Source organism: Ornithodoros turicata, unplaced genomic scaffold (genome assembly GCF_037126465.1).
Source record: "Ornithodoros turicata isolate Travis unplaced genomic scaffold, ASM3712646v1 Chromosome32, whole genome shotgun sequence".
Lineage (NCBI taxonomy): Eukaryota > Metazoa > Arthropoda > Arachnida > Ixodida > Argasidae > Ornithodoros > Ornithodoros turicata.
In genome coordinates, this window is record NW_026999357.1 from 1,518,912 (window position 1) to 1,529,609 (window position 10,698).

At 44.8% G+C, this 10,698-nt stretch overlaps 1 long non-coding RNA gene across 1 annotated transcript; it reads right to left on the reverse strand.

The window, feature by feature from the left end:
- Positions 1–1,880: 1,880 nt before the first annotated feature.
- On the reverse strand, positions 1,881–10,107 carry LOC135373815 (uncharacterized). Its single transcript, XR_010416599.1, has 4 exons — positions 10,056–10,107; positions 5,708–5,864; positions 3,547–3,680; positions 1,881–1,971 (listed from the first exon to the last, which is right to left on the reverse strand). It is a non-coding gene; the product is annotated as an uncharacterized LOC135373815 (long non-coding RNA).
- Positions 10,108–10,698: the final 591 nt, after the last annotated feature.

Below are 10,698 nucleotides of genomic sequence, written 5' to 3' on the forward strand. Positions count from 1 at the left end.
TCGTTTAATTGCACCTTATTTGCTTCTTCCTTTTCTTTACCAAAAATGGTAAATGATACGAAACTACACGAATTGTCCCGATGTGTTCTGTTTTACTGATTCCACTCACTTTGGTAAACAGCCGCAATTTACCTGTACCTTTCCTGTACATCCTATGACGGGCAACGAGCCCGGCGGTTTCGAAAGAAAGCATAGAGAAATATAAATATAAAATATAATTATATATATATAAAAAATATAAAATCATGAGGAGCACTAAGTTCGAGAACCCCACTTCCGAAGGTATATGAGAATTCCGTTCTGAAGGTAAAACACATATATACTACAGGTACTGTTAGTAACTTTTTTTTGCTTGTTACGCAGCCTTCCGTAAATTCGAGAGTCCTGCTCGCCTCCGACACAAAGCGAAGTGTGCGCTGTCGAAGTTTATTTCAATTACGCAAACGATCGAACAATACACAAGCGAGGAATTGCTTGAAGCATTAACTACCCTTCGATGCAAAGTCTGTTTCTTAGTGACACTGGCTCGATACAGTCGGGTAAGACATTTGAAAGTCAGCAGAACAGTCAGCAGTGTGACAGGATCGTTTCTCTCATGTTTCTATCTTTTTCCGTGATAAATTCTCAATGTATCATAGAACGTTTTTAGGCAGATAAATTCTACAGAGGACACTCGCCCCTAGGATTTCCCTAGAAAACGAAATAAATGTGTTACTCAATGCTTCGGGTTTTTTAGTAGGTAAACTGAAAAAACAATATTTCTCATCCTGCTAGCTCCCCGGGGAACAGCCACAGGACGTACCTGATGACTCTTCACGAACAATCCACGAGTGTCATCCTCGGGATGTTCTGGGATGCATATCGAAGGACGAGAACACGATGACACTGTGAGGAATCGATTGACCCTGTGCGTTTGTGGGGAAATGATTGAATGGTCGTTTTTATTCCTCCATGGCTATGGACCTACAACACGCATGAACCTTTCGCGTCGTCCGTAGTCCCTTAAATATCGTGTCAATTATGAGGACGCTGACCAGTAGGACAGTCCCTCTTCGACATATCAGCACATCACTATGTGAGGCATCATCCTTCATGCTTCCATTCCGGTTCGCTTCAGTTTCTATCCTTCTACATTTGGACATGAAGATTGTGTTCTCCAATGTTCTCCAATCTCCAGTGTGTTCTCCAATGAGCAAACTCCATAGGTTTTCTTCACTTTTTTATGCTGCAAATCAGCGCGACACGTTTGTCTCCTGTGACCAATGCGTTGTCTATTGTAATCTGTTTGAGCGTGGCTTCTGTTATATGGGCTAGAAGGGACGGTATCTTAATGACCGTATTCGTAATCAGCAGCTTAACACCGACAGGAGACTAGTGAACTTGTCCTGCATCTCAGTGAATGCAACAATTCTAAACCTCTTTTCTGTGAAACCGTATTTTCTATAAAGAGAGAGCCCCTTTGCGGACAATTCTCAGGGATACTATGGCGATAACCATACGTAGTAATTGCGTAAGCAGTCCTTTTACTTGTTTGTCACGTATTAAACCTTGACATGTTTGAGAAAAGTGCCTGCGTGTTTGTGTGTCGCCTGCGTCTCTCATGCACAATTGGGAAAAGCTCAGTACAATTCATGCCTCCCCATTGTCTTCTCAAGTTTCTCGGTTACCAGTCGTTCATTCAAATACGAGGTGTAGTGCAACGCGCTCTCGCAGTGAGTGGAACGGTGTGAGAGCAGCTTTGATCCCCATGTTCATTATCACAACGCGGCTGCGCAACCTTAACGTCCGCTTGCACGTAGAACAGCGCTTACCAGCATCGTAGTCTGTGCACCTCAGCAGGGCTCATATCCCTAGGTTGTAGGTTTGCACGATGTTTTGGAGCTATGGTTCCGTGCTCATCCGCATATTTGTAATCGCAAATTTTCCTCGCGTTGGATAATTGCTCGTCATCGCACTGTGGTGCAGGGACGCCTGAAAACGAAATATGTGGTATAAGCAGAGTCCCCCAACAAACACGCGTCAGGAATGTAAGAAGAGACTGTTCTTCCTAGACCGTTCTCTGTCCCAAACATCAGTGGCCCTCTTCCTCGCAGTATTTTCTAAAATTCAACCTTACGTCAACTGGGGCCTGGTCAAAGGGAAGCTTCCGTAGATCTGGGACCAATAGGAGGAGACATCGTCCCGTTCACTTCCCTGTTGTCTCAAGTATATTGGCATTCGTTCTCAACCTTGGAACGTCAGGCGTCGATTGTAATTGGCGAAGAGCATGTACTGTTGGGGTATCGCCATGTAAAAGTGCTAACACCGAGGACAACAATACAAGCAGCAGAGACAGCTAGCGAACCTAACTTTTTTTTTTTTTTTTACACGGGAGCGACACGCTAACAAGACCTCGGAGACTACATCCCTCTGCTCCAAACTCCAAAGGCCGAAACGCGTGGGCCTTTTCTTCCCGCACCGAAACGCCGCACAGTCGTGGGCCCTTGACGACGTCATGGTCATGACCGTGGCGTTTGCGACCGCACGAAACGCACTGGACGTCTATAGAGCAAGAGATCTGGCGTGCAACGGGTACCAGTTCTTTTTTTAACACTGTCTACGTTTAAAAATTTTATATTACGTGCCCCAGCAACAACGGATGTCGCCCAGACAACTCGAGAATTAATATTTCTTTGCCTCCAGCGGCCGTCATGAGCAACCACTGGTCGGAATCGGGCAAAAGTCTCGCGTGTGTGTGCCTGGTTCAGCAGCCTAAGATGCCCTCTGTGACCTAACTGTCCTACATTCGCTTGTCCTGGTTCCTTCCTGTCTTAGGGTGGTCCGTTTAATTCCTTTTCCTCCTCTTTTTCCTACCAGTCACCTGTTAGGCACGTGAGTTGTCTCGTGGAAATTAAACTTCTGCTGGTTTGAGTCGTTCATCCCCCTAGTTGTGTTCAGTTTCGCACTTTTTTTTTATATTACGCACAGAAAATGTTCTGTGTTCTCTTTGCGGACTAATGACTGGTTGCTGCAGAACAAGAGATGCAAAATTTTCGGACATTTTGAAGCGCTCGAAGAAAAAAGAAAATATTTTGATTTTTCTGTTTTTTTTTCAGAATACTTTTTGAAATATGGAAAGAAACGCGGTTACTGCTGAGTCGAAGCATTGCCGTCCAAAGCACAGCATACAATGAGCTACTGCTCATCCTCTTGGCATAAATGATGAGCAGATCATCTCATGGGACAGCGATAGGTAATTAGAACATCGTGTCCACTCCGACTAGAACTCCGACATTATGCGATCGCGATGGCGATCGCTTGAAGCGGCCAGATGGAGCGCTAAGTTGGTGGTTGTTGGCGGATTAGAGGTTCCCAAGGCATTGTTGGCGGGCAGGAACCCATCAGAGGGACGAACATTCACATTTTTCAATTTTGTCGCCGGGAAATTCTGGGCTATTTTTCCAGAGACGAGGAAAATACAAAAAAAAAACGGTTTATTCCTCAAAATTTTCGTTTTTCCCGGGGCTTCGCATCTCTATCCAGAACGTCACTTTCAATAACACCCACCTGTACAGTCCCACTTGGATGTTCCACACTCAGTTCGTATTTGCTCGAAGAACACCTCAAGAAAATCTGGATCACTACATACGAACTCTTCTTGGAGTATTTTCGGAACACAATCCTTGTTGTATTGCATTAGACTGGAAAGAGTTGCATGCAAAGACGAGGTAAATTGCAGATATTCGTAACGTAGTGAGGCATAAGAAATTGTCACATGGCCATTGATTGGGCCTCTTAGAATAAGCAAGAAGGCGCGCTGCGCGGGAGATGTGAAAAAAAATCGTCTCTCTCTTTCTCTCTCCCTGCCTTGACTACGTTAAACGTAAAACGTGATAATTCACGGTAATGTCAGTGTGTGTGGCGCCAGGTTTCCACCCCCGACTCATGGGATTTTCGGTTAGCGATATTACGTTAGTACCACATAAGAGTGGCTTTCTTATAAATTATTGTGCCTGAAAGAAGTAGAAGGGCGGTGACTATCTGGTGCACGACAGTGACAGGACTCTGAGATATAGAGTAGACATAGACACACAGAAAAGTTTTCTCTCACACAGCAAAAAGGTTAATTGACGACGAACCCGTATATATTGAAAAACCTCCGAAGCGGGGGAAGACGAATAAGAGGGTTACTGCTTGCGCAATTGTCACGTGTTTTTTCTTTTCTTTTGGGGGGTCCCCTCGAGCGGCACTGTGTTTGCACAAAAGATATGTTCATGAATATCTGTCCATAACGCATCAGTATCCACGTGTTGTATTACGTTGGTTGTAGTCTGTCAAACCAGTGTATGAGCTTTTGTTTCAGTACGCTAGAGCGAGGATCTTACGATCTAAATATGGGGACATCACAGTGGAGGTAATCCCCCCTCGCCCCACGCTGGCCCATTGACCTCGCTCGTAAAAGACTGAATGGATATTTTCTTCCCCCGTGCCCTCAATTCGCATGAACCTTTAACGCGTCAACCATAACCCTTTGAATATCATGCCAATGATCAGTACGATTCCCAGAAAAACAGTCTCTGAACTCTTCCTGAGGAACTTTCTTTACTTCCTTGCCGGTAGATTGAATTTTCAGTCATTCTATATTTGGACTTCAAGATTGTGTTATCGAGTGTTTTTAAAGTTGAGCAAACTGTTTTATTCAGTTTTACATGTCTCTACTGTAAATTAGCGCAAACCGCTTGTCTTATGTAACCATTTTCGTTGATTATGGTATCCCGTTTGTGCGTGGTTTGTGTTATTTAGGCTAGAAGGGACGGTGTCCGAATGACCATCTCCGTAAACACCAGCACTGAAAGAAGCCATGTTCCCAGCGAGCTTGTCCTGCATGAAAGGTGAAAGATGAAAGTCACTGAAAAGGTTAGACAGCTGTAGGACTCGAACCCACACCTTCTGCATCTCTGTGACTGAAACAACCGTAGATCCCTTTTCTGTGAAACCCGTATTTTGTGCAAACAAAGGGCGCTTGTCGAACAATCTTCAAGAAAACTATTGAAACAACCATACGTGGTAAACGCGCAGAACACCTCGATTATTCCCCCGCCTCAGAAGTTTATGAATATACAGGGTGTTTCTTTTTAGCTCCAACGCATTTTCTTAACAGGGGGAGTTGGCTTAGGAAGCATTTAGTTTTTTCATTGGATTACTCGGCAGGGGTGCTACTAGGAAACCGTATTTTTTCCCAAATTAGGGGACTAATTAACAATGACTCGAACATTGACAGTAACTTGAAGGAGCACATTGCAATTGCTATATTAAAGCCTGATCTCCTCGTGATCCGCTCAAACCGCTGATGAAGCACAAAAGTAATCTCAGCGTGTGCCACAGACCTAACTATTTCAGCTCTGCCGTCTGCTGAGGAGGGCTTCGCTCTGTTTGAGAAAACTTTTATTGCTGCGTGTTTATGTGTTCTTCGTTTCTCCGGTGTCGTACGTCTTGTTACAGTGCCTCCGGAAACGCTGAGGCCGGAAACTCAGTCACAGACAAGCCCCCTCATTGTCGCTCGTGCTTCTTTGTTACTCGTCCATTCAAACATCAGCTATAGCGCAACGCACAGGAAGTACTCTAGGAAGACTTACTCTAGCAGTGAGTGGAACGGGATGAGAGCAGCTTTCATCCACATATTCAATGTCATAATGCGGCTGCGCAACTTGAACGGGAAAGCGCTTACCAGCAACGTTTTTTGTGCACCTTGTCTCGGCCCTGATCTCTCGGTTGCAGGTCTGCACGACGCTTTGGAGCTATGGTTCCATGTTCCTTTTTATATCTGTACTCGCAAATGAATTTGGCGTCGGGTAAGCTTTGCTTGCACTGTCGTGGAGGGACGCCTGATAACGAAGTATGTGGTATAAGCAGAGTGCCCCAACAAACATTCGTCAGGAATTTAAGAAGAGACTTTTCCAAGGACTGTTCTCTGCCCCAAATACCAGTGGCCCTCTTAGACTTCCAATTGCTTCGGTATCCAAATTTGTTTGAGAATTCTACAAAATCGGCTTAGTAGTATATAGAACGAAGTACTCTGCGTCAGGTGGGAGCTGGTCAAAGAGAAACTTCCGTGAATCAGGGGCCAACGCGAGGATATTTCGTATCTGAAAATACCACTGCGTGGAGTCGCTCGTCCAGTACCTCCCCGCCCATATAGTCCCTTTCTGGTCCCTGATCTCTCAAGCACATGCATATTCCTTCTCAGTCTTGGTACGTCAGACGTCAAGTATATTGGTCCGCGACGAGTATATATATCATCTCTTGGTGGTACATCGCAAACCAAAAGTGCTAAAACCGAAGACAATACAAACAGCACAGACAAGAAGCGAGTGCTGCACACGAATGACACGCTTAGAATACCTGAAAAACTACATCTGTCTGCTCCAAGGTCCAAAGGGCGAAACTCGTGGGAAGTTTTCTTCCCGTATGAAAACGCTACGTGAACATGGCGTCCATGTCAACCCCATAGCGCGCACAAAACGCATTGGACATCTCTAGGGCGAGCGACCTGGAGTGGGACGCGCTGCTGGTTCTTATATTCTTTACAACGCATGTCCCACTCATGACGGACGTCTCACGGGCACGTCAAGAATTAGTATTTCCTCCTTGCCTTGTGTGACTGATGCAGTCAAAACAGAAATCAATGATCGGAATGGGGAAACAACACTCTCGTTTCGGTGCCCAGCCTAAGATGCCTTTTGAGATCTAACTGCATTACTTTCGCTTGACCTGGTTGCCTTCATTTCAGGTTGGCAGGTGTTTTTCTTCCCAGTTAGGGTAATGTGGGGCAAGGTAATACACCGGACAATGTGCAACATTTTTTTGCTCGACGCCGCCTCTCTCAGAGACGCGTTGCCCCATGCGCTTCAAACTTTCCTCATAGGTGGCTCTGCATGTCCGCTTTATTGCACGCGAGAATTGTCCGGATTGGTATTTGCGTTGAAGAGAAAACAAAATCGTTTACTTTTGCCTGGAATGTAACGACCGAGAAAAAAGGTGCGATTTTCTGTAGTCCCTTTGCTTGTCGTCTGCGCATCATTCAACTAGATATATGCAAAATATGGGTACTCTCGGTTATCCGGTGTTTAACTGAAATATTAAAGCATCCGGTGGTGTCCACGGGGTAAGACATGACAACTCAACGTAATTTAGACGTAACGCAATTTTAATTTACTATTAGGTGGCCTTATGCTGGTTACTCAGACATTCCTCTTTTGCATACTGACTATAATTTTCCTGTGCCCTATAATGTTTGCAGCAAAGCTGAAGTGCACTCAAAAGCGAGCCGCCAGCAACACATCAGACTGGCGGTGCCTCGTTTGCAAAGGACGGTGGAGGGAAATGGCACCAGGTTCTGTCTGGTTTTATCGCTCGTCATGTACGGGGTGTCTGTTCAAGTGGGCCGTGTAGGTGCTTGAATTAGATCTAATTTGTATAGTTCATTACAACGGCGTGTCTTATCTTGCCCCACGCTTTGTGTTTTTAAATTTCTTATTCTGTGTTTACTTTAGAACCTATTACGTCCGTTCTGATTTCTAGATCACAAGCTCAGTACATGTCAGAACGTGCCTATGGGTGTTTTTAAAGAAAACACACGAAACAAAAAATCTATATTCAGTTCCTAATTTCTGACTCATCTTGCAGCACTACCTTAGTCCAATTTTTCTTGCCAGTCATGTTTAATTGTATGTGCAAGTTTGAGTCACGTGGTCGTCTCTCTAGTTATGCCTAGGCCAGGGTTTGTTTTCTTTATTTTTTACATTATTCAGAGAACACTTCCTGTGATCCCTGCACTAGGTTCACTCTTTAGTCCAATATTGGACCCGTATGGAAAACCAGGATTACCAATACATGTCCAGTATGGCAGTGCAACCAGGATTGATATTGGACCAATATGGTCTCCCCATATTGGCAAGCCCATTTGCCCCAATATTTCCAATAATGTCAAAGGGGAGCCCGTGTAATAAGAAAACATTCTCCGGTACAATGCCCACCACTGCTATTACTTCTCTCTTGTTTATGTTTTTTTTTCATTTCTTCGGATCTTATTGATCCACGTTGTATAGCATTACAAAAACAACACTGCATCGCCATAAAAACGAAGAACAGGTGCTATGCCCAACTTGCTGAAGGACCCAGGCAGTCCCATGGAACTGCCAATGCCAAACATCCCTCAGCGGTCTTCTTTGGGATCCCAACAGTGTATGGACCAACAATTTCTAACTCCCTCCTAGAGAACAAAGGAGCGGAACACTTTCGTGATGGTGACAGGCATACACATCAGCGACACACACCGCCTGCAGTAACTTGAAAGCACCTAGCGTTAATGAAGAGCCATCCCTTCCTATCAAGCATTGTGTTTTCTACTTGACCTGCCGCAATTCCTTTATCATTAGAGGAACCAGCGACATTTTAGCCCGAATCAAACGTCCGAACCGAGTCTGTGTTGCGCATGCGCATTAGTTGTAGGACGCGTGATTTCGCTCAAACGCCCACGCTGTCAGTCGGTTCGACGGATTGGCATTGGTATCACGAAGAAAAATGGTGGCTGTTTGCAGCAAGTGGAAAGTTTAGTTGTTGAGTTTCAGTGCATCTTACAGTGGCATTGCCACATATATGGACTCTCTCGTTACGCTGAATGTGCGCCACCAGGACTGAATACCGGAGAAGCACTAGCACTTCACTAGCACTTTATAAATAGGCGAACAAAAGAAGACTGGTGCTATTTTTTCTGTTCCTTGAGTAAGAAACAGGTGCTACATAATCAGCAGCACCTTACACAAGTCGCGTAAAGTTCTCATCCAGTTTCCCGTCATCGCTGTGTTTGCGTAGCGCTCGTGAATGCTTAATTTTGAACACCCTGGATAGGGGTCCAGTAGATCCCTATCGCACGTTTCAAATATTTCGTGTAACGGGCCTACTTGGATGCTCTGAAGGTACATTTTTTCGAATTTAATCCGTAGTGAGTCCATGTTCAAAATGAAAATTGAGGCCCGGGAGTTCATGCAAAGTGCATATTACAAGAATGTTGACAAAGCGATATCGTTGCCTTCCAGAGGGCGGTGCCCACATTATTTTTTTCTAAAGCAGAACTTCAAGTCGCCGAGTCTTTGTCGCACGTTCCGCTTTCAGAAGTTGTGCTGGGTGCTAGCGGTGCTTTGCCAATTCACTGATTGCGTACCTCGAAATAGGTCAGAAGCACGCGCTTATGTAATTCGACCGCAAGTTTTACCACCTTGACCTCCGTTTCGAAATTACGCGAGCGGAGGCTAGGATACTGGGATCGGTAAATGTTAAAAATGGTTCAAATGGTGCCGAAATATGACGTGAGACACGACCAAAAATCGCCGATATAAGGCACAGCATACAAAAGTCTTTTATACAGAGTGTTCAGAATTAAGCTTTCACGAGCGCTACGCAAACACAGCGATGCCAGGAAACAGGATGATAACTTTACGCTACTTGTGTAAGAAACAGGTAGTGCTAATTATGTAGCACCTGTTTCTTACTCAAGGAACAGAAAAAATATCACCAGTTTTCTTTTGTTCGCCTATTTATAAAGTGCTAGTGAAAGCTCAATTTTGAACACCCTGTATAACGATCAATGTGAAACATGCCGAAAGATAAAATATGTATCAGACACGAAACATTGGAGAATTGCGTGGTTTTGGTCCAAGTGTCTTTGCGTCACGAGTCTACTATGATCATGAGCGAACGCCTCAGTGGTCGGTGTGCGGAATAAGTTTGCCAACCTGAGAGTTCTGTAACGTGCGTTCGTCGCACTTTAAGATATGAGAGCACAACGCAGTGTGTTTAACGTGCTTCGCTTAATGCAGCCTCTCGGAACAAATTGTAAACTGTCACGAAATTGCTGCCGGCGTTCTGTGTCGGATTTGTAGCCGAAACCTTGGTATGAGGTAACTACGGACCACGTTACCACTTTAGTCAACGAGGGCGGTAAAATGGTAACGTTTTCAGGTTGCATTATGCCGTCAGAGGATACCATTAGGATGCATTATGCGGTCAGAACTCACATAACGGGTTGGGTGTTGGACAATTTTTCAATCTGGTCTCTATCTCCGTCGCAGATTGTAGAGCAGCAGCGGGGGTGGCATCCTTTGTCTTCTAGGAGTTTAGGAACGCAATACTTGTTGTATTTTAACATACTGGAAAACATGGCATGGAAAAACTTGTTAAATGACAGGGAACATCTGATGGAAATTGCAGCCTGACATGGCATTCAGTCGGGTGTACTTAAATTGATGAACGCTGGACAGATGAAGCACGGTACAGAATATGGTTCCCGTCTTGGGGTGCTACATTTGCATTAGCGCGACTTTTCCCTTGTTGTGACTCAACATTAGCACTGCATTCATTCATTTATTCTGACGCTGCACTAGCGTTGCCTCTTCTTCAGTTACGCAGTTCAGTACTTGTGACGCAAGGTCGTAGAAATATCAGATTTCCATTACTAAGGCCCTTTCTACAGATGTGGATTGGGGTGTGGGTGTGCGCTTTTTTTCTGATGGCACCGCCGTGCAACCACGTCGTGCACACGAAATACCACTCACCAACAGAGTAATCTTATATTCCCAGTTGGCTCAATTGGATCATTTGGTTTTCGGGGAATGCCGCCGTGTTCCATTTCAAATCTTTTGTAGCAGTCAGTGTTGGCCT